Below are 24,995 nucleotides of genomic sequence, written 5' to 3' on the forward strand. Positions count from 1 at the left end.
CTATGTGTGTCTTTCTTTGTCTTTTAAATAAACAGCTGTTCAAACGTCGGGGGAAATCAATGACAACCAGAGATTTTTCATGAAAAAAAAAATCCATACAGCTTTTCTTGTCTTGAAAGCCCTATATTTTAATAAAACATTAAACAAGAAATTAACAATAACTTCACTGACTTAGTTTCTCCATCTCAGAAGTCAGAAGAAAGGATGAGAATGAAAATTTCAGATGTACAACTTACAAGAAAGAATGGGACAGACATACAAAGAGTTCAGTGAGACTGAGGATGATGATAATTACCTGTGTAAGTGACCCTTTGGCACATCCACAAAGAGAAATCCTATAGCCTGAAATCAAATTCCACTTGTACATTTGTCTATTATCATTCTGTCTGCTTGTAACTTAGTTTGCAAAATTGAGGCTGAGTGATGTGCATAGTTGGATGCTTCTGATGCTCTCTATATCCAGTACTGTTTGGTATCCTTTCCTAATCCCTTCCACTCTCATCTCCAGATTGTGAGAAGTGTCAAAAGTTCTTCCTGAAATGCGGTGCTGCTCAAGGACCCCCAGTGTTTCTAAAGGACAACCTAGTGGATAAGGGACATCCTAGTCGCGCTCTCCTCATTGTGCCCACTGGGCTTCGAATTGGCCCATCCAGCATTCCTGAGACTGGGCTTCGTGTGTTTAATGAAGCATCTGATCTGCCACTGGGGTTGCACTTTGGTCCTTTTGAGGGCAAGATCACAGAAGTGGAACAGGAAGCCAATAGTGGGTACAGCTGGCAGGTAAGAAGGACATCCCTTTCCAGTCTGGTGGCTTTCCACCTGCCTGCTCTGAGTTTGGCTCATGAGTCCGGTTCATGTGTCCTTCTACACATTATGGCTTGAGTGGAGCCAACATGATTACATCACAGAATTCTTACTGAAGTTTAGCATTGATGCAATCATTGGGTTGTAAAAACAAAGCAGTTGCGATCTCAGCTGTGGGCTTCTACTGTAAGGAAACAAATCAGATTAGGCGTGTACTAATACTATGTTATGTCTCAAGATGTGGTTGGACTCATGGAATGTCATGGAACATGATGGCAATTGAGTTAATAATTCTGCTGACCTATCCCCTTTCCAGAAACATATTAACTGATTTTTCTGAAACTCAGATAGCCAAGGAGAGAAACAGTTATGAGTACATGGATGGAGAGGACACTTCTTTGGCCAACTGGATGAGGTAAGAACCATAGCATTTTACACCTGGAGATGATATTTCTCTCAAAGACAAGATCACTGTCCTTTCTCCTCTACTTTCCTCAGTGACTTTTACATGATACGTTCTCTTTGATATCAATTTGAATGACCTTTGCATATTAGGACCAGTTTCTAAAAGCACATTCTATATAAATACTATTTAGGAATTTGAGGATGACTAGTGAGGAAAGAAGGAAGAAAGCATGCTTGTCAGAACAAATACGGTATCTACACCTTGGACGTGGGACTTCATTGATCTCATGAGAGAGATACATGTTTGCAGGGAGAGCTCTTGCAGAGTAGCGATTCAAGCAGGATGGAGGCTATCAGAGAACAGATGAGATTCAAATATAACGGCCCATGGTACTCAGCATTTATCTCTGCCCTCGATATGTGATCTGTGCTCGGAAAAATGAGGAGCAGAATTTGGTGGCCTTCCAATAAATACCGCAGACAGATATTTTACCGCACCTGCCAAGTCATCAAACCAGCTATGAGCTTCTAATATGGTATGGGGATGAGTATGGCCAGAAGCTGGGTATCAAAGGAAGCAGTGGAAAGAAAAAGAAAGGAAGAAAAAGGAAGAACTCACAACAGTGAGAGGTAAGTAGCACTGTTGCTTTCAAAATAAGTAAAGGAGTCACCTGGGGAATATTTGCCGTTCAACTCTAAGGAGTCAAATGGAAAGTGATGGCTGTCAAGCTCCAATTCAAATGTGATTTCAATTTAGCAAAAACAAAGACCTACTTCTCAAAAGTAGGAAAGAGTTATAGAGAGACTCAAGCACAGAGAGAGTGAGAGCAGGAGATATCACCAGCTACTCTTTTTCCCCAAAGGCAGCACAAGGGCCTAGCATGGCAGCGTAGTGGCTAAAGTCCTTACCTTGGACATGCTGAGATCCCATATGGACACCACTTCATGTCCTGAGTGATCCACTTGCCTTCCAGTGTCCTGCTTATAGCCTGGGGAAGCAGTTGAGGATAGCCTCAAGTGTTTGGAGGCTACAGCCACAATGGGCCCCAGGAAGACGTTGTTGACTCTAGAGTTTGGCTTGACACATCTGTGGCTATTGTGGCCACTTGGGAGTGAAAAAGTAGAGACAGATTTCCTCTATGTATCTCCTCCTCTCTGTATATTTGATTTCATATACATATATATATATAGACCTTTGTATATGTATTATATTATATTGTATTGAATTGTATAACATTATATTATATCATATTAGATGATATGATATTGTATCATGTTGTATTACATTATATTATATCATATTACATTGCATTATATTATATTATATATTATTTACACTGTTTTTAAAGCCGCGTCTGCCAAGGCTATCTCTGGCTAAAAGCAGGAGCCTGGAGTGCATCTGAATCTCCCATGCATTTCAGAACTTCAACTATTGTGTACTCATTCACTGGGTACATTAAAATAGCAGGAGATTGGACATGCAGCAGCCAGATATCAATCTAGTCATTATATGTTGTACTAATGTTACTGTCAGTGACTTGAACCAGTGTGACCTCACACTGACCCATTTTTTATGTCTTTTGACTCCTGGGAAAATTTGGTCTAAGTTTTTATTTAGTTCTTTTATCTTTTAAATACTTTATGCACTAAAATATTCCAGAACATATCATTTTTAATTTTTTTTCATTTTTCATTTTATTTATCACAATTTATATAGTTAATTAGGGTAAAAATGTTCAATGCCTATAGCAAGGTGGGTAAGACTATGATTTGCACATTGTTTCCTTCATGTATCTGAGGAAAAGGGCAATATTAAGGGAGAATTTCTATCCCGTTACCCCCACCCCAGGTCCTGGATGTTGGTTGGGGGCTGTTGTCACATGCAGTAAAGGCAACCTCATCTTGGCATTTCCTATTGGACAATTTTTTTTTGTTGAGACTGAGCCTGGCTTGAAATACATTCTGTTCGGGTTCTCGGATTTGCCACTGGATGACATGAACTGATTCAGCGTGGTCTGCCCACAACCCAATGTATACCAAATATATGCCAGTGGGTAACTTTCCATGACCTGTTCTTGGCTGTATCCTAGCAGGTTTCATGTGTTTACCTGCCGGATCTGTGTCCTGCCAGATGAGTTGCCCAGGCTCTTCAATTAGTACCTTTCCCAATGCCAGATTGTGCATACCAGGGAGTCCAATAGCCAGCCGTACTCAGTTCACTTCCTGTCATAGCAGGAACAGTGGCTTGTTCTGACTGGCCTTCAACCCAAACTGGTTCTTGCTGTTGGATGTTTCAGCCCAGCCGTGGCTGGTCCACACCCACATATGGCTCACACATGGCCCAGTAGGTCTTGAGACCTAGCTTAGTCTGTCCCACATCTTCCCTGGTCCTCAGGACACCAGATGGTGTTGGAGTCTGGCCAGGCTTGGTGCACCCTGTCCCAGTCCATACTTGTGCCATGGGAGACTATAACCATATCCTGAGGAGAACAGAGCCGGCATTCTAGCCCACACACCCATTGAAGTGGAAACCTCAATCCATTAAGGGTGTCCCTTTACTTCCCATCTCAGCCAATTCCCAGCCATAGATCATATGTTTTCCAGTGGTTGCTCTGATTCAGCTTGGCACAGCCCCTCACTTGGCCCTATCTCTGCTTTAGACACTCTGGCATAGCATCCCTGGTTCACACAGACCACTAGGCACAAGAGATTGTCATGACCTATGCTTCATCCTGGTTACTAGTTTCACTTGTGGGCTAAGGTTTGCTCTGTCTTGCCCAGTACACACCTTTCCATTACCAGTTGACACATTAGCTAGCTGTTGGAGCTACTTTGTCCAGCTTGTCTGACCACCAGGTATGAACTACATATTCACCAGTGAAAACTATGACTTGCCAGTGGAGTTACCCAACTTCCTCCACTTGATCCACTCCCAGATTCAGTTCTCATACATGCCATTGTGTTTTATTCCAGGACTTGGCAGTCTGGCCTTCCATTTGGCTTTGTATGAGTGGGTGAACATTACAACCCGAATCAGGTTATTTAAGTTACAGTTTGCACGATGGTTCACTTTTATTTGAGAGAACATATGTATATTGTTTTCAATTACATCTTTCTGATGTCTTGGGAGCCTGAGCATCTTTTCATTTGAAACTATTATTTTAAAAAAAAATAAATGTCTGCTAAATCTTTTGTCTTTTCTGCAAAGGTTGTTTACTTATTTCTTTGTTGACCCTGGGATTCTGTAGCTCCTTATAAATTCTGGATATTAGTTTATATTAACTTGTGTGTTTGCAAGTATCTTCTCTTTTTCTGTTGTTTGCCTCCTCACTTTGTTCATTTGTTTCCTTTAGTGCACAGAAGAAGCTCTTTAGTTTGATGACATCCCCTTTGTTCACTTTGGCTTTGATTGCCTGTGCTTTTGGTTACTTTTCCAGGAAGTCTTTCGCTGTTGCTACATCTTCATGAGTCCTTCCTATGTTTTTCTTGAAACATTTGATGGTTTCTTGGTGTAGATTTAGGTCCTTGATCCATTTAGAGTCATTTTTATAGTTGGACAGTTGTTTTTCTTGCTTCTTAACTCTGCAGCTCCTACACAGTTATCTGAAAAGCACTTGGTGAGTAGATCCGGATTTTGCTTGGATAGTTTCCAGCTTTCTTGTCAAAGATTAGTTGACCCTACATGTGTGGACTCCCTTCTGGTGTTTGTATTCTATTCCACTGATCACCTTCTCTGTTTCTGTTGCAATACAAGAGTGTTTTGATGACCACTGATCTGTATCTGTCTTGAGGTTTGGAATCATGATTTCTTTCACTTGGCTTTTTATTATTCAAGATAGCTTAGGTTATTTCTGGGCTTTCATGAATCCAAAGGAATTTTCTTACAAATTGTTTCTATTTCTGAGAAAAATGTTATTGGGATTCTGGTTGGGATTGCATTGTATCTGAATATCATTATTGGTAATATGCTCATTTTGATCATGTTGATCCTGCCAATCCAGGAATGTGATATAATTTTTTCCAGCTTTCAAGATCTTCCTTTATTTACTTCTTAAATGTTTTATAGTGCTGGAGTCCAGCTCCAGCTGGGTTCTGAGCTTGGGAAAAGTGCGTGGAGTCGGCGATAAGAAAGACACAGGCACAGACACTTGGTGCATTCTCACCACAGCTCCAGAAAAAGCTGTCCTTTTTAATTTTCTCAAAACCTTTCTCAAGCTTCTGCACAAGCAACTAATTCTTCTATTTTTTACTTCAAAATTAGGGGGATATGTACAGATATTTTGTCACTCCATCTGCACTTCAAGGCTAAGCAGGTGCCCCTAAAGATAATTCTGCAAATTACTGTATTCATATTCTTCAAAGCAAGCTATTATTTAATCTTCAACGATATCCATAAAGCAACAGCCAGGACTCCAAGGCCTTGGCACATGTGTTTACCTGATAATTAGTAGTATTTTCCCACCACATTTCTATTTCTACAATTTACCCATCATTTAATGGAAGAATAGATTATAAGGGAAACAAACCTAAAATCCAAAACAGGAATTTCAAATATAAAATCCCCCTACAACTACAGATTCCTTAACCCCATAAACAATGAGACAATAATCAAAAGCATTTTTTAACAAAAGCATCCTCAATTCCTCTAGCTAAAATTATAAAAGCGGCTAAAATAGTTACATTTTCTATGCTCCAAAAACTTGCAAAGACAGGCTAGCCTTTGAGATAACAATAACTATATTTACTGCCATAGCAGTTTCACTTCTCACTCGCATCACTCGCATTACTTTGTTAAATTCTTATTAAGCCATTTTCCCAGAAGGCATGCTATATGTCTGCGCCCAATTTCGGGGCAATGGTTAGGCACAAAATAGGGTGTCCAAAATGGCATGGATTTGATTGTACTCCTGTGTGTCAATTGTCAAAGGCTCACTCACCAAGACATTATCAGTGACATTAACTCTCAAGCCCACATTGTTGGAAAAAAGCCATTTCACAGGGCCAAGCAACAATGCCTCAATAGATTACAGAAATCTTAGTGGGGTGCTTGAATGTCCATGCAAACAGGGGGTGAAACAGCATCAAGGTGGTCAGAGAGAATTCTGCCAAGTTTTCTCATCTAGGATGAACACAAGACATGCTGTGCATTTTCTCTCCAGGCTATAATACTAGAGCAGTGGAATACAGATAGGTCCCATGCTATATCCACCAGGCTGAGGACAGTGGCACTAAGAAACCTGAAATGAATGGCTATATCACTGGCCATTGTGGGTAGTGAGAAAAGGAACCAGGAGGTACAAGAATTTCTTTTAAACTGTATGCAATAATACCTTTCAAATAATTCAAAATAGTCTTTTAAAATAAATTAGCATAGCTTTTCCAATAAACCTACCCAGAAAAAGTCTACCTTTGAATGGATTAATGAGGCTTCAAGTGCATATAGGCATCTCATTGCTGGACAAATACACTAACAACTGGAATACAGGTTCTCTGGTTAGTAACTGATGCTCATTGGATGAAGCCAATCTCATTTACTGAAATGTGGGTGCAGCATTCCAAGGCTTTAGGCATTCCTCTGCTGTTTTCCAGATCACAAGAAGGATGCTATCTGTTTGGAATGCAGGGTTTCCAGGATAGAAAGAGCAATCATACGGGATTTGGATGCATGAAATTTGAGGGATTTATCTACTATTCTATTGTGCTTGGCTCAAACTAAAACCAATATTTAATCATACCATTATTCAGCATGATAGAGCCATGCTGCATGTAGCCGTTAATTCCCAGTGTGATAAAGTTTACATTTTTGTGCTCCGTTTATCAGTTTTTACAGAGCAGAGGAGAACATAGACTATTTGGCCTTGGGGACTGACATGTTCCTCTAAGCTTAAGGTTTCCTGCGGTGTCCTTTTGTTGCAAGCCCTAAGATTTTAGTATTTTTATTCCTGAATATTCCATGCAATAAATGTAGCAGTTTTTCCAGTTATAAGCTGATTAACTTATGGGCTGTGTAAAAGCGGTGGCTGTTATGAAAGATGCTGCTAAAAGCATGGGGTTGTTGGTCACCCTCTCATGGGCAGAATTGATTTTATGTAGATATATTTTCTGTAGCAATTGGCTGGGCTCTTTATTTGCACCCCTCACACTGATTTCCACCACACTTTCAATATGCTTGAAATATACTACTTTCTATTCCCACGCCCATGCATCATGGTGCCTATCCCCTGTCAGGAATAACTGTCAGTCAGGTTGTTTGGAAACCTCTGTGCTTAAACCACTCTTGCCAGGTTTTTATTTCATGTCCTTTGCTGGAGTACATGATTGTTGCTTTATATACATACTGTCAATTTTAATTTCATTATTTGAAAAAAAAAATCTGTTAATGCTCTTAGCCATTTTCCTTTTCCAAAGTTCAATTTAATGGGAAAGTCAGATTTACCTAGATAGGCCAAGACAAAAAGGGAGATTTTCCACCTACTGGTTCAATCCCCAAGTGGCTGCAATGGCCAGCAAGAGCCAGGAGGAAGGAGCTTCTTCTAGGTCTCCTGCATGAATGCATGCTCTTATGGGTCTGGGCCATCATCTGTTGCCATTTCAGGCCATTCCACACCAAAAGTAGGGAGCTGTAAGAGAAGTGGAGCAGTCGGAGTTTATATGGAACCCTGATGCGTTCGAGGTAAGGATTTTAGCCACAAGGCAACCATGACAAACCCAAACCTTTTCTTGGGAACCTTATTTCGTTCATGCTGCTTTGGAGTTTCTTCATTCTTTTGTGCATGCTGGAATGTAAGTCCACTCTCTGTTTTGCCAAAAAAAATTGTTTTCTCCCATGCTGCTGCTGCCCATTTACGTTCTTAAACATCTACTCACAATACAATAACTGCTTAACCAGATGTAATACATTTATTTGTTTTTTTGATTCAATTTTCTATGCCTTTAGAGTACAACCCTTCCTAATATGTCTTTAAATACACCATTGTCTTTGCTAAGTGCACTTCCAGTACTTTGATGCTGTCATATTGTTGGATTTTATTTTTTCCTTTGTTTGATTTAAGGGTTGAATTTTAGTAAGATGAGAAACAGGGTGTTGTTAGTTCTGTAGGTATATATACATTTTACCAAGATGATTTATTGAAACAACTGTGCTCCCTGGTTCATTTTTTAGATACATTGATTTTATTTCCTCTGCCTTTGCGTGGCCACACATGTTTACGATCAGTACATAGCTCTGTTTCACTGAATTCCTCTATGACTGTACATAAAGGTATATATTTATTTATACCTATATAATTGAATAAATATATAAATTTGAATATATATAAGTAGATAATATATATCTAGTAATTATCTCTAATAGTATATTATCTACTAGTAGATAATATATATCTACTAATATATTAAATCTAGTCATATATGTATTATATATAATATCTACTATATATACTGGATATATATATATATATACTGGTTATATATTATATATAACATGTGACATATATAATATATAATATATATTATATGATTTATAATATAAAATATATTACATATATTATATATAAATTAGCTATATATATATATTAGCTATATATATATATATATATTAGATATATCCAGATACACATGCATGTACTTGTTAAACTATATATAATTTTTTTTTTTGCTATTTGTGCATGAATGTTACTTTATAGCAGAGACAACATATGATATATGCGTCAGTGGGATACTGAGTATAATTGTCTTCATCTGGAATTATTTTTTTTGCAATGGTAAGATTTCAGTTTGTGGTAGTACAGTATCCCATGGATTAGATACACCACAGAGTATTATTCAACTTAATTTGGACATTTGATAGTAAAATAAATTGATGATGAAAATTAAAACATGTTTTTTAAACGGAAATAGGAGATACATATGAAAGAGAAATCTACCATGTTCTTGCATCAGCAGGATCAACATTATCAAAATGTACCTATTACCAAAAGTAATATTTAGACTCAACACGATCGGAAACAAAATCCCAACAACATTCTTCTCAGAAGTAGAAAAAACTTACAAAGTTCCTCTGGAAACACAAGAGTCCACAAATATCCAAACCAATCCTGACTAATAAAAGACAAACTGGAGGAATCACAATTTCAGAGAGCATATTAGAGGGATGTGGTCATCAAAACAGTCTGATACTTGTACAGAAAGGAAAATCTATTAGAAACCACAAGAGAGCCCACACATGCATAGCCCTAATCTTGAACAAGACAACTGAAAATAATTCAGTGGAAACATCTGGTCTCTTCAGCAAATGGTGTTGGAGCGATAGGATAGCAGTCTACCTAGGTAAGAGGCAAGACCCCTACCTGTCACTGTACAATACTCAGAACTCACGGGATCAAGAAAGTAAACTTACACACAGAAATCATCAGACCATTAGAGGAAAACGTTGGAAGCCCTCTACAAGAGTCAAGCATTGACAAAGACCTCTTAGAAAAGTCACCAAATTCCTAAGCAGTCAAAGCCAAAATAAACCAATGGGGTTACATCAGACTACAATGATTCTACACAGCAAAGGAAATAATTAACAAGTGGAGACGTAACGAATGAAAAGGGAGAAAACTGTTGCACACTAAACAACCGGTAGGTGTCGAATATGCAAGATTTACAAAGAAATGCTTAAGCTCAACAAAAGTGGAACAAACAACCTGTTAAGAAATGGGCAAAGGAAATTAATATTTTTTTAAAGATTTATTTGTTTTATTACAAAGTCAGATATTCAGAGTGGAGGAGAGATAGAGAGGAAGACCTTCCATCCACTGATTCACTCCGTATGTGAACACAACCACCGGTACTGTGCAGATCCAAAGCAGGGAAACAGGAGCCTGTTCCAGGTGTCCTAGGCAGGTGCAGGGTTCAGAATTTTGGGTCATCCTTGACTGCTTTCCCAGGCCACAGGCAGGGAGCTGAATGGGATGCAAGGCTCCTTGCATTGGAACAGGTGCCCATATGGGATCCCAGTGCTGTCAAGTTGAGGACTTTAGTGAATATGCCACACTGCCAGGCCCAGGAGAGAAATCAATTCAAATATCCAAATGACTAATTGACATATGTAAAAGGTGCTGGCTCGCTGGCTGTCAGGGACATACAAATGAAAAGCACACTGAGGTTCCAACTAACATCACTGAGATCAGTCTACATTCAGAACTCTCCTAACAACACCTGCTGGCATGAACATGGGTAGAAAGGTATCCTCCTTCACTGCTGGTGGGAGAGTGGGATAGTATGATCACTATGGAAGTCAGGATGGAGATTGTGAAGAAACTGAAAATGGACCTGCCATATGACCCAGCTAGCCCACTGATGGGAATATATCCAAACGAAATAAAATCTGCATGTGAGAAGGGACTTGGTAATCCTTTATCTACAGCAGCACAATCTACAATAGCAATGACATCAAACCAGCACAGATTCCCATCCATAGAGGATTGGATAAGAAAATGATGGTTACTGTGATTACAGAGAATGGGTGGACAGCACCATCAACTCAGTCAGAGATCTGGCATTCCCCAAAGGCCACCAATTCCATGTACAGGCTGATGATGGACAAAAGCCAACATTCTCTCTCCTATCAGAGCCCAAGCAGAGCTGATGCCAGCACCCTTGTCAGAGGGAGTAGAAGACCTTTGTCTCCACTACCCTGCTTGTCTTTCCCACTTGCAGTCCTCTCTTCTCCTATCCATTCCTCCACTGCACAGGATAGTCCCAGGAACTGACTTCTCTTTGCATAATAAAGGTCTGTTTTTACTTGGTTGGTATTTTCTTTTTTCAGTAGAACTAACAGAAACTGTGCTACATCTACTCCATGGAACATCACTCAACCACCAGAAAGAATGAAATTCTCCCTTTTGTGACAATATGGACCCAACTAGAGACTATTATACTCAGTGAAATAAGTCACCCTCAAAAAGACAAATATCATATGTTGTCTCTGGTATAAGACAAACTACATAGAATTATAAGATCAATATCTTTCATTATGCTGTCTGTGTTATGTTTCAGGTATTTTAGTTTTAATTTTCATTCATTCAAACGAAGTATTTATATTCCCTTACCGATTTTTTCACTGACTCTATTACACAGTAGCATCATTGCCTTCAAGAAGATTTTTGAGTATATATGTCATTTCTTCAATGGCACTTTGATCATTCAGAACTATGGCATTTACCTTCATGTTACAGTTAATTTTCTGTTTTACTTCCTGCTCTTGATCTTATTTTGTGGCTTTTCTATTATGGGAATGTAAAATAACTGTGTGATAGAGACTAACATATTGAGATGAGAAGATACTAAGCCGTGTACATGTTTAATTCCAAAACAAGAATGTACTCTCGGTGAGACTGTTCCAAACATTGTTAAAATAGAATGCTGCCATTGTCCGTGCTATGAATGCTCTTGGCTATTTTGAGTGGTATGCAGTACTGCTGCCTTTCATCTGTATCTTTTCCTTATGAAATGCTCTTGAGTGTTGTTTTGGGTCTTCCTGGAAAGCTGCAAATCTTGTATTTGAGTAGCTGTTTAGATGTTTTCCTCTTTTAATTTACCTTTTCATTGTTGAATGGATAGTTTCTTTCTTTGTTTCTATAGTTTACATACTTATTTGAAAATCAGAAACATCTCCCAAGTGCTGCTTCATTCCCCAAATGACTGCAATATCTGGAGCAGAGCATTTAGGAGGCTGGTATCCAGGAGCTTCTGGAAGTTCTCTCACATGGCTTCAGGAGCCCAAGTGCTTGTACCATCATCTGCTGCTACCTTCCCATGCAAGTTAGCAGGGAACTGACTCAGAAGTAGACTGGCAGGACAGGAAAGATGAGTGTTTTCTCTATGAAATGTCGTAGCAATAGGCTGAGCGAAATTTAAACATGGATGTGTAATGAGCATGAAGGCTTTGTAATGGCAACAAAGAATTATTTCAGAAAGAGATCATAAATAAAAATACCACAGAGTTAAAAAATTACAATTAACAACATGAAGGCATTATGATAATAATTAATAGTTACTGATTTGAAAGATATGTTCACAATTTCCACAATATTGCTATTGTCTTTACTACTGTGAAAATGAGAAGAAACTATACAGATTCCACATGTTCTGTTCTAAGAAAGCCCTGCTTTACTCATCCCCTCAATTTTAAATGGAGGAACGTAGTTTCTTTCTGCAAAACAAAGTGTTTGAAAATTCCATTTATCCGGTCGAGTTAAGATGGCCGACATAGGAGGAAGGCTGTGAGGGAGCATCCAGTGAGAGAGGGATAGAGCGCTACAGAAGCAGCAAAGAGGAACAGCAAAAAACCAGAGGGAGAGGTGCGTGAAGTTCCCTGGACAGTGTGGAGTCAAAAACATCCAAACAACTCGAAAGAACAACGAGAACGAAACAAAACAGAGGCAGAGAAGCCGACATCCCGCTCTAGACCTGCTGAGTCACCTTTGAGAATGGCCCGACAGGAGATGCAGCCGACCCAGAGAAAAGGAAATTGGGAGGGATCCTCACCGGCAGAGGTCTTCAACAGCCGCAGAAGCAGACTGCAACAGCCGGAGGTTCGGTGAGCCAAGGAAGGGTTAACAGCCTCTGCATTCTGGGGACTAGGCACAAATTCAAACCCCCTGGGGTGCTCCTTCTGCCATTCCCCCTGCAGGGGCTGCAGAAGCTCCAGCCTCTGAGAATACAGGGCAAGCGCCTTGAAACTGCAAGGTCTGTGCCTTTGGAGCAGTGCACAGTGGTCTTGGGGGCTGAAAAGACACGGGGGAAAGCGCCCCAGATATTCCTGTGCTGAGTGGGCCAGTGCATCTCAGCGTGCAGAGGCTGCCGGCGAGGGTCTGGAATCCCCCACACCCTGATACTCTGTGGGTGGGCGACAGCACCAGGAGGACTCTGAACGCTGTGCCAGGCAGGCTGGGCAGTCCCACCTGCAGCAACCGCCTCTGCAGCGCAGGAGTCAGGAGGGCTTTGAGCTGGGAAGTGTAGCACTGTGTGTCCCTGACACGCAGGTGCCACTCCCATAGTGTGAATTGCCCAATTCTCGCCTCCCACCCCGCAGATCTGAGTGTGGGCAACACACCAGGAGAGCTCTGAAAACTCCTGCGCCACACTGGCACTGGGCGAACCCACCGAGAAGTCATTTTCACAGGGTGCCTGGGTCACTCCTCCTCTATGGTCCGGTGTGGGGGAGCCATACCAGGGTGGCTCTGAACACCTGCACACCATGAGTGGTGGAATCACTGCACAAGAGCCATGCCCAGAAAGTGCCTCACCCACAGTCCCGTGTGTGGGAGACACACTAGGTGGGCTCTGAAAAACCCTGCAGTCCCTGACACGGAGAACACAGGGAGAAAGCACATAAAACCGTCTACGTCCCGTGGATTCCCATGCAGGGTGCACGCCAAGAGAGCGCCTCCATCCCTCCATGCCCTGGGGTGTCACACCTGTAGAAGAGGTGCCCAGAGTGTGCCTGGAATCCACTGGGCCCCCAAGGTGGTGCCCTACAGCCCCGGGCCCTGAGGACACACCAACGGTGCCTTGAAAATTACCACGCTCGGCAACACCACACCTGCAGGCTCCAATCTCTACAGGAAAGCACCTGACGACCCCTCAACACACGAGTCCATTGGGCTCACCGAAATACACCAACGCAATGGGAAAAACCACCAGAAAAAGTTGTGCTCCAGATGAAAGAGCCAGCACCCCACCAAACAAGGGCCAAAAGCCATTATCAATATCGGCGATGCGAGATGAAGACATGGATGTGTTACCAGCAAAGGAATTGATGAAAATAATGCTAAAATTTCTCAGAGACGTGGACACAAAGCTGGAAGACTTCCAGAACCACATAATCACTGAAATACAACAAATCAAAACCAAACTGGATGCCCAAGATCATAAAATTGAAACCCTGATCAACAGAATAAATGCGGCAGAGGAAAGGATCTCTGAAACAGAAGACATACAAAATGAAGGTGCCCAGCGAATTAAACAGCTGGAGACATGCCTCAGCGAAACTAATAAAATGATGCAAGAGATGAAGGATTACCTTAGAAAATTGAATATTCGGATCATCGGCCTCCCCGAGAGGGTAGAAAAAGTATCAGGAATGCAAGCAGTGCTTGACGAAATTATACAGGAAAACTTCCAAAACACTTGGAACACGAAACCACCCCGCATACAGGATGGACAGAGAACTCCCAACAGACATGATCCAAAGAGATCTTCACCCAGACACACGGTGCTCAAGTTCTACTCCAATGAAGACAAAGAAGGAATCCTGAGACAAGTACGAAGTAGAGAAAAGATCACATACAGGGGAAAACCCATCAGAATCACTGCTGACTTCTCCGAAGAGACCCTACAAGCAAGGAGAGAATGGGCAAAGATCTTCCAAGCCCTGAAACAAAACAACTGTCCACCAAGAATAATCTACCCAGCAAACATCTCATTTGTATATGAGAACGAAATCAGATACTTCAATAGCAAAGTAAAACTAGAAGAATATGTCTACACAAAACCAGCTCTGCAAAGTCTCCTTAGAAATGCGCTAGTCACGGATAAAATGGAGGCAAATCACAAACAAAGTTGGCAAATAAGAAGGTCTCCAAACTAAAGCCCACCCAAACAAGGCAATTACAGAGACAACAACAAACACAAAACACAATCGCAAGGCAGGGAAAAATTGCAACCTTTCAATTTTAACTCTCAATACAAATGGCCTAAATTCACCAATCAAAAGACAGAGATTAATAGAACGGATCATCAAATAAGACCCAACCATCTGTTGCCTACAAGAAACACATCTAACCAGAAAGGATGCAAATAAACTGAAAGTGAAGGGATGGAAAAAGATATTTCACTCCAATAGAAGAGAAAAAAAAGCTGGGGTAGCTATCCTAATTTCAGACGAGATAGATTTCATTCTAAGTAACATCAAAAGAGACAGGGAAGGCCATTTTATACTGGTGAAAGGAATGATCCATCAAGAAGCAATCACCATCATTAATGTTTATGCACTGAATCTTAATGCACCTAGTTACGTAAAGCAATTACTTACAGACTTAAGGGAAGACATAGATACCCACACAATTCTTGTAGTAGATCTCAACACACCTCTAAAACAAATGGACCGGTCTAAAAAAAAAAAAAAAAAAAAAAAAAAAAAAAACTCAACAAAGAAACAACAGAGCTTACACAAACAATAGAACAACTGGACTTAGTAGACATATATAGAACTTTTTATCCTAAGGCTACAGACTATACATTCTTCTCAGCGCTGCATGGCACCTTCTCCAGAATCGACCACATGATTCGACATAAAGCGAATCTAAACAACTTCCAAAACATTAGAATCATACCATGTACCCTTTCAGACCACCATGGGATGAAACTGGAAATCAACAACTCAAAACTCCCCAGGAAATATAGGCACTCTTGGAAGTTGAACAATATGCTATTAAATGATCAGTGGGTCAGAGAAGAAATTAAAGATGAGATCAAAAAATTTATGGAAACCAATGAAAACTCTGATACAACATTCCAAAACTTGTGGGACACCGCCAAAGCAGTGCTACGAGGTAGATTCATCGCAATCAAAGCCCATGTCAAGGCCCAAGAAAGACACCAAATACAGGAACTAACCACACACCTCCAGGATCTGGAAAAACAGCAGGAGAAAAGCTGCACTCACAATAGGAAACAAGAAATCATCAAAACAAGGGAGGAGATAAACCAAATAGAAATCAAAAAAACTATACATAAAATCAACAAATCAAAAAGTTGGTTTTTTGAGAAAATAAACAAAATAGACACTCCACTGGCCCGATTGACCAAAAAAAAAAAATAAAAACAAAAAAAAGAGAAAGTGAGAATCAATAGCATTAAAGATGAAAAAGGCAACATAACAACAGACACTGCAATCATTAAGAAAATAATTAGAAATTACTACAAAAAATGTACTCCCACAAATTTGAGGATCACCAAGAAATAGAAAAGTTCTTGGACTCTCACCGCTTACCAAAACTCAGTTCGGAGGCAACTGCAGAATTAAATAAACCCATAACCGAGGTAGAGATTGAAGCAGTCATCAAGGATCTCCCAATGAAAAAAAAAAGCCCAGGCCTAGACGGCTTCACCACAGAATTCTACAAGACATTCCGAACAGAACTAACCCCAAGCCTCTACAAGCTCTTCAAAACAATAGAGAAGGAAGCAACCCTTCCAAACTCATTCTATGAAGCCAACATCACCTTAATCCCAAAACCAGACAGAGAACCGTCAGAGAAGAAAAACTGCAGACCTATTTCTCTGATGAACATTGATGCTAAAATTCTCAACAAAATCCTAGTCAATAGCATTCAAAAAATCATCAGACAGATCATTCATCCGGATTAAGTAGGATTCATCAATGGAATGCAGGGATGGTTCAACATTCGGAATTCCATAAATGTAATAAACCACATACAAAAACTGCAAAACAAGAACCACATAATAGTTTCAACAGATGCAGAAAAAGCTTTTGACAAAATCCAACACCTCTTCATGCTAAAAACTCTAGCCAAAGTAGGCATAGATGGGATAATCCACAACATAATCAAAGCAATTTATGAAAAGCGCAAAGCCAGTATCATACTGAATGGAGAAAAGCTAGAACCCTTCCCATTGAGATCTGGAACAAGAAAAGGATGCCCGCTATCACCACTGCTATTCAACATAGTCCTAGAGGTACTTGCAGACACCATAGGACAAGAAAAAGAAATCAAAGGCATACATATAGGAAACGAAGAATTCAAGCTTTCACTATATGCAGATGACATAATTCTATACATAGAAAACCAGGAGACTCAATACAGAAACTACCAGAACTTATACGAGAGTTTGGCAGAGTGGCGGGGTACAAAATTAATGAACGAAAATCAACAGCCATTGTGTACGCAAATAACACCAAGATGGAAGAAGATCTAACCAACAGGATACTATCCAAAACAGCAGAGAGAATTATGAAGTATTGGGGATTAAATCTAACCAAAAGCATAGGAGACCTATTCGAAGAAAACTACAAAGTATTTGAAAAGGAAATTGAACAAGACTTCAAAAGATGGAATATATCCCGTGCTCCTGGATAGGCAAAATCAATATCATTAAAATGTCTATACTACCACAAGCAATATACATTTTCAACGCAATTCCAATCAAATTGCCCAAAACATTCTTCACGGAACTGGATACAATGATTCAAAAGTTCATCTGGAAACACAAAAAACCACGATTAGCTAGAACCGTCAAGAAGAATAAGAAGTTAACAGGGGGAATCACAATCCCGGACCTCTGGACATACTATAGAGCAATGGTTATCAAAACAGCCTGGTACTGGCACAAAGACAGGAAGGAAGATCAATGGAATAGAATAGAAGCACCAAAAGGGAACCCACACAGATACAACCAATTAATCTTTGACAAAAAGACCAGTGACAGTTCAAGCAAGTGGGAAGGCCTCTTTAGTAAATGTTGTTGGGACAACTGGCGGATAGCCTGTAGAAACAAAAAGATAGACCCACATCTATCACCATATACTAAGATCCAATCTACATGGATAAAAGACCTAAACCTACATCCAGAAACCTTGAAACTCTTGCAAGAAAATGTAGGAAATACCCTGCAAGACCTAGGAGTAAGTCCCGACTTTCTAAGAAGGACACCAAAAGCAATAGCAGTTGAGAACAGAATAAACAAATGGGACCTCATCAAACTAAGAAGCTTCTGAACAGCAAGGGAAAGAATCAACAAAGTAAAAAAGCAACCCACAGAGTGGGAGAAGACCTTTGCACACTATATAGGCGATAGGGGGCTAATTTCCAGGATATACAAAGAACTTCAAAACAACCAAAAAACCAAAACAAACAAGCCACTCAAGAAATGGGCATGGGAAATCGGCAAACATTTCACAAAGGAACAAGCCCAAATGGCAAACAAACATATGAAACAATGTTCCAGTTCCCTGGCAATAAGGGAAATCCAAATTAAAACATCGATGAGGTACCACCCAACACCAGTAAGATTGGCCCACATAAACAAGAACACCAATGACGCTTGATGGCAAGGATGCGGGGAAAAGGGAACCCTACTCCACTGCTGGTGGAGCTGCAAATTGGTACAGTCTTTATGGAAATCAGTCTGGAGAACACTCAAACAACTCAAAATCTGCATACCATATGACCCAGCAATAGCACTCCTAGGAATATATTCCAAACACCTGTTTTACGACAAACTAACATGCACCCCTATGTTCATTGCAGCTCAATCAGTAATTGCAAAAACATGGAAGCAACTGAAATGCCCATCAGCAGAAGATTGATTAAGAAAGCTTTGGTTCATCTACTCCATGGAATACTACTCAGCTATTAAAAAAAAAAAAAAAAAACAAAATGCAGTTCTTTGTGGCTAAATGGGCCCAACTGGAAACTATAATGCTAAGGGAAATGAGCGAATCCCAAAAGGTCACATACCACATGTTTGCCTTGATTTAACCTGTAATTTTTGTTTGGTTGTTTGTTATTTTTTGAACCTGTCATTGACACTGTCTCAACACAGATGTTTCGAAGAATGGTACTTGCATTATTTTTAACATATTATTTACCCAATACTATGTCAATTAATTTAATACTGTTTTATATTGATACTGATGTTTCGTTGGGGCTTTTAACTGACCGGATCTTTACTCTGTTAGCCCTATCTTCAGACCAGAGAAGGTCTCCCCAAGAGGCCACTGAACTTATCTGGACAATAAGACACTGGACTTTATGCTAGATATGTGTTTGCAGTGAAGGAATCTTAACTGAACTTGAACTGTGGTTATGCATCAAGGTGGAGGAATCCACCATGGGGGGAGGGGTATGGGAGGGATTGGGGGAATCCCCAGTGCCTATAAAATTGTATCACATAATACAATGTTAACAACAATAAAAAAAAAGAAAATTCAATTTATCATTTAAGGGATCCATGTGATTTATACTGCAAAATCATATAATATTTGCTGAAAAATCATACTGAAAAAGTAAAGGATCCACATGATACATACTGCAAAAGCATGACAATATATTACCAAACAAGAATATGAATATTCATGGTACTCTTTAGCCACCTGACTCTAACATGGCTAACACACAAAGTGCACCTTGCACAATAACTTTCTGGTTTGTATCTTGGCAGGTTCTTAAAGCATATGAATAACAACTGAGCATTAAGTTTGGGCCATGATAAGTTACTAAGCAATTCTGCAAAGGAGTATTCATTCTGCTATCACAAATGAATTGTTCCACAGGAAGATACTAGAAATGTTTTCTGTTCAAATGATACTGAGCTAGAGAACAATTACCAGTCAAACTAAGCATCTGTCATGTTTAGTGTGCTATTGATTTTTAATGGGACAAATTACTTCTTTTCTTATCTCTGTTTCTGTCTGCCATATAAAAGTCACTGGTGAATCTTTGTTTCATTTGTATCTCCTGAAGAACACAAACCTTAACTGGATTTCACTGGTTCTTATTACTTGTGCAAATATCATTGGGTATTTGATCGGCATATATTTCATGGGTTACAACAAATTATTGTTAGAAGAAGGTAAAACTGAGCCAATGCATTTGAATATGACTTCAGATTTTTGCAGCCAGCCGAGTACAGATGCAATACTTTCAATTTCTGCAAGAATTGGTCCTATAGCATAGATCTTGACCATGGATAGCGAAGTTGCCCCATTTAAAGTGATATTGCAACCCTTAAGGCAACGTTTGCCTGATACCTTGGTCATAGACTTCAATTTCAAGCATGATTTTCCACTAATGATATTACTTGTCCTGTGCACATGATAAAAATCCTGAACTACTACTCACAATACTGAATCAGGTGATAAGTCTACTCTGTGAATCTGCACCATAAAATAACTCCTACACATTTACTCAAATTACACTCCAGTTTTCTGCCCTCACACTTTGAAATCTCAATGTCATACAATCCGTGTGTTGCTGTAGGAAAACTGTTCTCAAGTATCATAGGCACCAATCTCATCAGCCTAGTGCACTTCTCTCAAAATGCCATTTTATGTCTTGACTGTAACAAATTCATTGCACCACTGAAACAGGAAACTCACACAAATTCCAAAGATTTTGAATCTATGAGATTAAAATAATCAAATTCAATTGGAGATAGATTGAGAAATGGGTAAGAAACACAGTTCTGGTTATATTCACATACCTTTGTATATACCAGCTCAAATCATAAAATAGAGAACACCTGTAGAAACCTTAACAGTAAGGATGAAAAGGTTCTAAGAGAAAGGCATCTGTGCAGTAAAGATTATCACACAGGACACACAGGAATGAAGCTGAGTAAAACTTACAAATACCTGAATGATGATATAAACTAAGAACAAGTGAAACCAATCTATGTAAGGTGAATGCCAAATATACCAAATGGCCTTTTCTGTCTGTGATTAATTATCCAGTCTAACAAATCAAGAGAATGCTCATTGTCTTCCTGTGTCTAATCCATAAGCTCCCAGTGAATTTCTTCTCTAACCTTTCTGTTGCTGCAGTTTTGCCTATCCCTGGAGTTTGGATTCCATGCCGGTTTGTTGACTGCCACAGGTGTATCTGGTCTGTGTTATGCTGCTGCGCTCTTGTCACTTTCCCTGTGTCCAGGGGATTGCAGGGAACCCACTGCAAGTGGTGTTGGCTATGGCTACCATGAAAATCCCTGGGACACACCAGATGCTCCGAAGTTTGCAATACATCTGAACTCAGGGCGAGCCTGGGCAAAAGTGGCAGCAGGCCAGGGGCTACCACCTCCCACTCCCCAGTCCTGTAACCACCTTAGTATTGGAGATTGGGTGTCTAGGTGCACCCCACACAAAGCACCCAGGGCACAACCAGGGTACAAAGCACTCAGTAGTGGTAGCGGTTATCAACACTGAGCCTCAGGAGGGGTGCCCTATAATTACTACATTCCAAGGGAATTATGCCTGAGTCTTGCTGAGAGGCACCCAAATCTGCCCAGAGCAATTACAGGAAATCCCAAGGTTACAAAGTTCCTTACAAGTTCCCCAACCCTCAGAACACACTCAAGTCAATGCAGTAGCCAACAAATCGCAGGGGAACCAGGTTTAGAGGTATAAATTTAAGGGTAAACAAAAATATCCAGCAACCCACCAAAGCATGCTGTCTCCAACAAAATATAGAGTATCACATTGGTGTCTTCAATCCATACAGCAGGAATAGGACCACACCCACTGTAAGCTATTGCATTGAGGTCAAACTATGTCCAAAATGATGAGAAAGAAAAACACAATGGGGAGAAGTATCAGAAAAAGCAATGATTCAGACCAAAAAACCAGCACCTCCCCCAAAACAACCAAAATCCAACCCCTGTCGCTGAGAAGCGAGATGAAGACATTGAGGAGATACCAGGGAAGGAATTTAAGAAAATACTTATCAGACACAGCGAGAAACACGGGGAAGAGTTCTAAGAATTCAAATATAATGTTGTTGTGAGTATCAAGCAAGTAAAAAATAGATTCTTTGACTTATAGTACAAAGTTGACAATCTACCAACAGAATGAATTCAGCAGAACATATGGTATCAGAAATGGAAGACGATCAGAATGGGAACAAGCAACTCATTATTCAGCTGGAGAAAAACCTGAACAAAGCCAGCAGGACCATTCAGGAAATGAAAGACAACTTTAAAAAGTCAAACATCAGAGTAATAGGCCTTCCTGAAAGAGTGGAAAGAGAGACAGCCTTACAACAGCTGTTCAATGAAATAATACAGGAGAACTTCCAAAATACCGGAAACATGAATCCACCCCAAATCCAGGAAGGGCAAAGAACGACCCACAGATTTGATCCAAATAGATCTTCACCCAGACATGTGTTACTCAACTCCCCTCTAGCAAATGTCCTAAACCCAGAGAAGGAGGAAAACTGTAAGCAACGATGGCAGAGGGCAAGAACTCCACACTAAAGCCCACACAACCAAAGAAGGACAGAAAGATTTCCAACCCAGAAAAACACACACACATGGCAGGGCAAAATTGTAGCCAATCAATATTAACTCTTCAGACAAATGGCCTACACTCATCAATCAAAACACATAAATCAACAGATTGGAGCAACAAACACGATCCAATTATGTGCTGCCTACAAGAGACATAGCTAATTTAAAAAAAGATGTTAGGAAACTGAAATCGAAGCGGTGGCAAAAGATATTTCACGCCAATGGACAGGAAAAAAAAAGGCTGGTATAGCAGTTCTCATCTCTGATGGGATACACTTCAACATGACAAATATCAAAAGAGATAAGGAAGGACATTTTATATTATTGAAAGGAATGATCCAACAGGAAGTGATTGCAATCCTTAACATCTATGCTCCAAACACAAATGCTCAATGCTACATGAAGCAATTACTGATAGACCTAAAGGGAGACCTAGATGCTTACACAATAATCATAGGAGACCTCAACACTGCATTGAAACCAAAGACAGATCAACAAGAAAACAACGCAACAGGGAAGCACTAGAACTCACACAAACAATCCAGGTACTGCACTTAGTAGATATTTACAGAGGCTTTCACCCCACAAATGCAAAATATACTTTTTCTCCAGGACTAACCACATGTTAGGACACAAAACAAGTCTAAGTTCAAAGAAAAATCGCAATCATACCATGCACCTACTCAGACAACCAAGGAGTGAAACTGGAAGTCAACAACTTAAAGTGCCCCAGAAGTTGTATAAACTCTTGGAAGCTGAACAATATGCTATTAAATGAACAATGAATCAAAGAAGAAATTAAAGATGAGATAAAAATTTTATGGAAACATATGAAAGCTGACATACAACATTCGAGAACTTTTAGGAAACTGCCAAAACAGTGCTACAGGGCAAGTTAATTGCAACTGGATCTTAATCAAAACACAGGCTGCTTGCTGATCTATGTCCAAGATCTGAAAGGCCTAATACACTTTTTTTACCCTATTGTAACCTGTGAAGGAATGGGAGAGCAGAGAAACCTTCTACCTTCTTAGAATGTGTGAGGAAGATGTGAAGTATAACCCATCAAGAATATAAGAGGTAACTTACTCACAGCAGACTCAAGTCTGCATTAGCAATTAGCAAAAACTATAAAGACATAAAGTGGGATTCCAAAGTGATCCTGACAGTCTCTTCACAGGAGGTCATATGCAGAGCAGGGGTGGGTAGATCCCAGAGTGCAGCAAGAGGACAGGAGAAGGCTTGAATTCCAACCCTGGGGACTCCTGGCTCATCACCCATGACTATCAGTGTGGGCACCAAGAGCTATATCTCACTGCCAAGAGACCATGGGAAATTGGAGTGCCTTTGGAGGCCAGGAACTCTGAGGCCATCCACTCCCTATTGGATCTCCCACATAGAATGAAAGAAGCTCAGATCCTTCTTTACAGTATCTAATGGCAGCAGAACAAGTGCCAGGATCCCTGAGTGATCTTCAGAAACACAAGAACAGAAAACTTCATTTGGGACTCGGGAGAGGAGCTTTCTCTGGTCCTTATTAGTTCCAACTTGGGCTCCCCACCCTCTCTTGCAGTGATCATCAGGGTGGCTCTGGAACTCCCCACACCCAAATTAGATCAGATAGAGAGACCGATAAGGAAAGCTTAGAACAGACAGGAAACTGTCAGCATGGACTCCCACATTCCTTACTAGGTAGGACACAAAGTTTAGTTACTCCACACTAAGATATTGAAGATTTCTCTGCACACCCCTCCTAAAACTCCTCCATTGTTAACATATGGCTTATTTTATCTATAAGCCTGTTTGGACTATCCTAAAATTTGTCAAGTTCAGTAAAAGCATCTTTCAATACCATAATCTGCTAAATACTAAAATGAAAATTGATAGCTGAATGGTAACTGTAATCATTTTAAGGTGTATAGCAGCCAGTTGTGTTTAAGCTAAAATTGAGATGTCAATGAAGTAATCAGAGGATGTGGTTAAGAATTTGCATTTTGTAACACATTGGTCACTCAGTACCATGTCAATTAACTACATGATACTGTAAATTGTTGTTGATGTTATGTTGTGGCTTCTCATTGGAAGGGATGGGATTGTGTCAGCTCTACTTTCAGACAAGAGAGGGTCTCTGCAGGAAACTGCTGAATTCATCTGAACAATAAGAGGTTGAAGTCTATGCATGCTATATGCTCACAACAAAGGAATCATGACTGGATATAAACTGTACCAATGCAACAATCTGGAGGAATCCACCATGGATTGAGGACAAGATCAGGGTGGGGAGAATCCCAGAGCCTATGAAACTGGGTCATAAAATAAAAATTTAAAAAATAATAATACAATTAATATAATTGACAGAAGAAAAGACAAATCATTCAACCACTCCAGTTATATGTTTACAATAAAAAGCTAAGAAATCTAAAACTCTAAGTGGACTAAGTCATCCTGGTTTTTTAAAAAATAACAGATTCAAATAGGTAAACTTTTCTAGGTTAAGGTGTCTTATTTTTTTCACTTTAAAGAGTTCTCTCTGATGATTTCTCTTCTTTAGATATACATTCAAGTATTAAATACATTATTTCCTGTTTTTTTTTTTCTGTTCTGTAAGATGGGCTTTGAGGAATCTAGATGAGGTGGGGCCATTAGACTCACTCTTTCTCTAATTAGCATTCATTAAGACTTTTCTTCATCAAAAATGTACTAAATACATG

The 24,995-nt window shown here is 39.9% G+C and overlaps 1 pseudogene; it reads left to right on the top strand.

Annotated features, from left to right (window-relative positions):
• Positions 1-223: 223 nt before the first annotated feature.
• Positions 224-1,836, top strand: LOC121148762 (annotated as a pseudogene).
• Positions 1,837-24,995: the final 23,159 nt, after the last annotated feature.

Source organism: Ochotona curzoniae, unplaced genomic scaffold (assembly GCF_017591425.1).
Source record: "Ochotona curzoniae isolate NIBS_2020 unplaced genomic scaffold, NIBS_Ocur_1.0 contig_1811, whole genome shotgun sequence".
Classification (NCBI taxonomy): Eukaryota; Metazoa; Chordata; class Mammalia; order Lagomorpha; family Ochotonidae; genus Ochotona; species Ochotona curzoniae.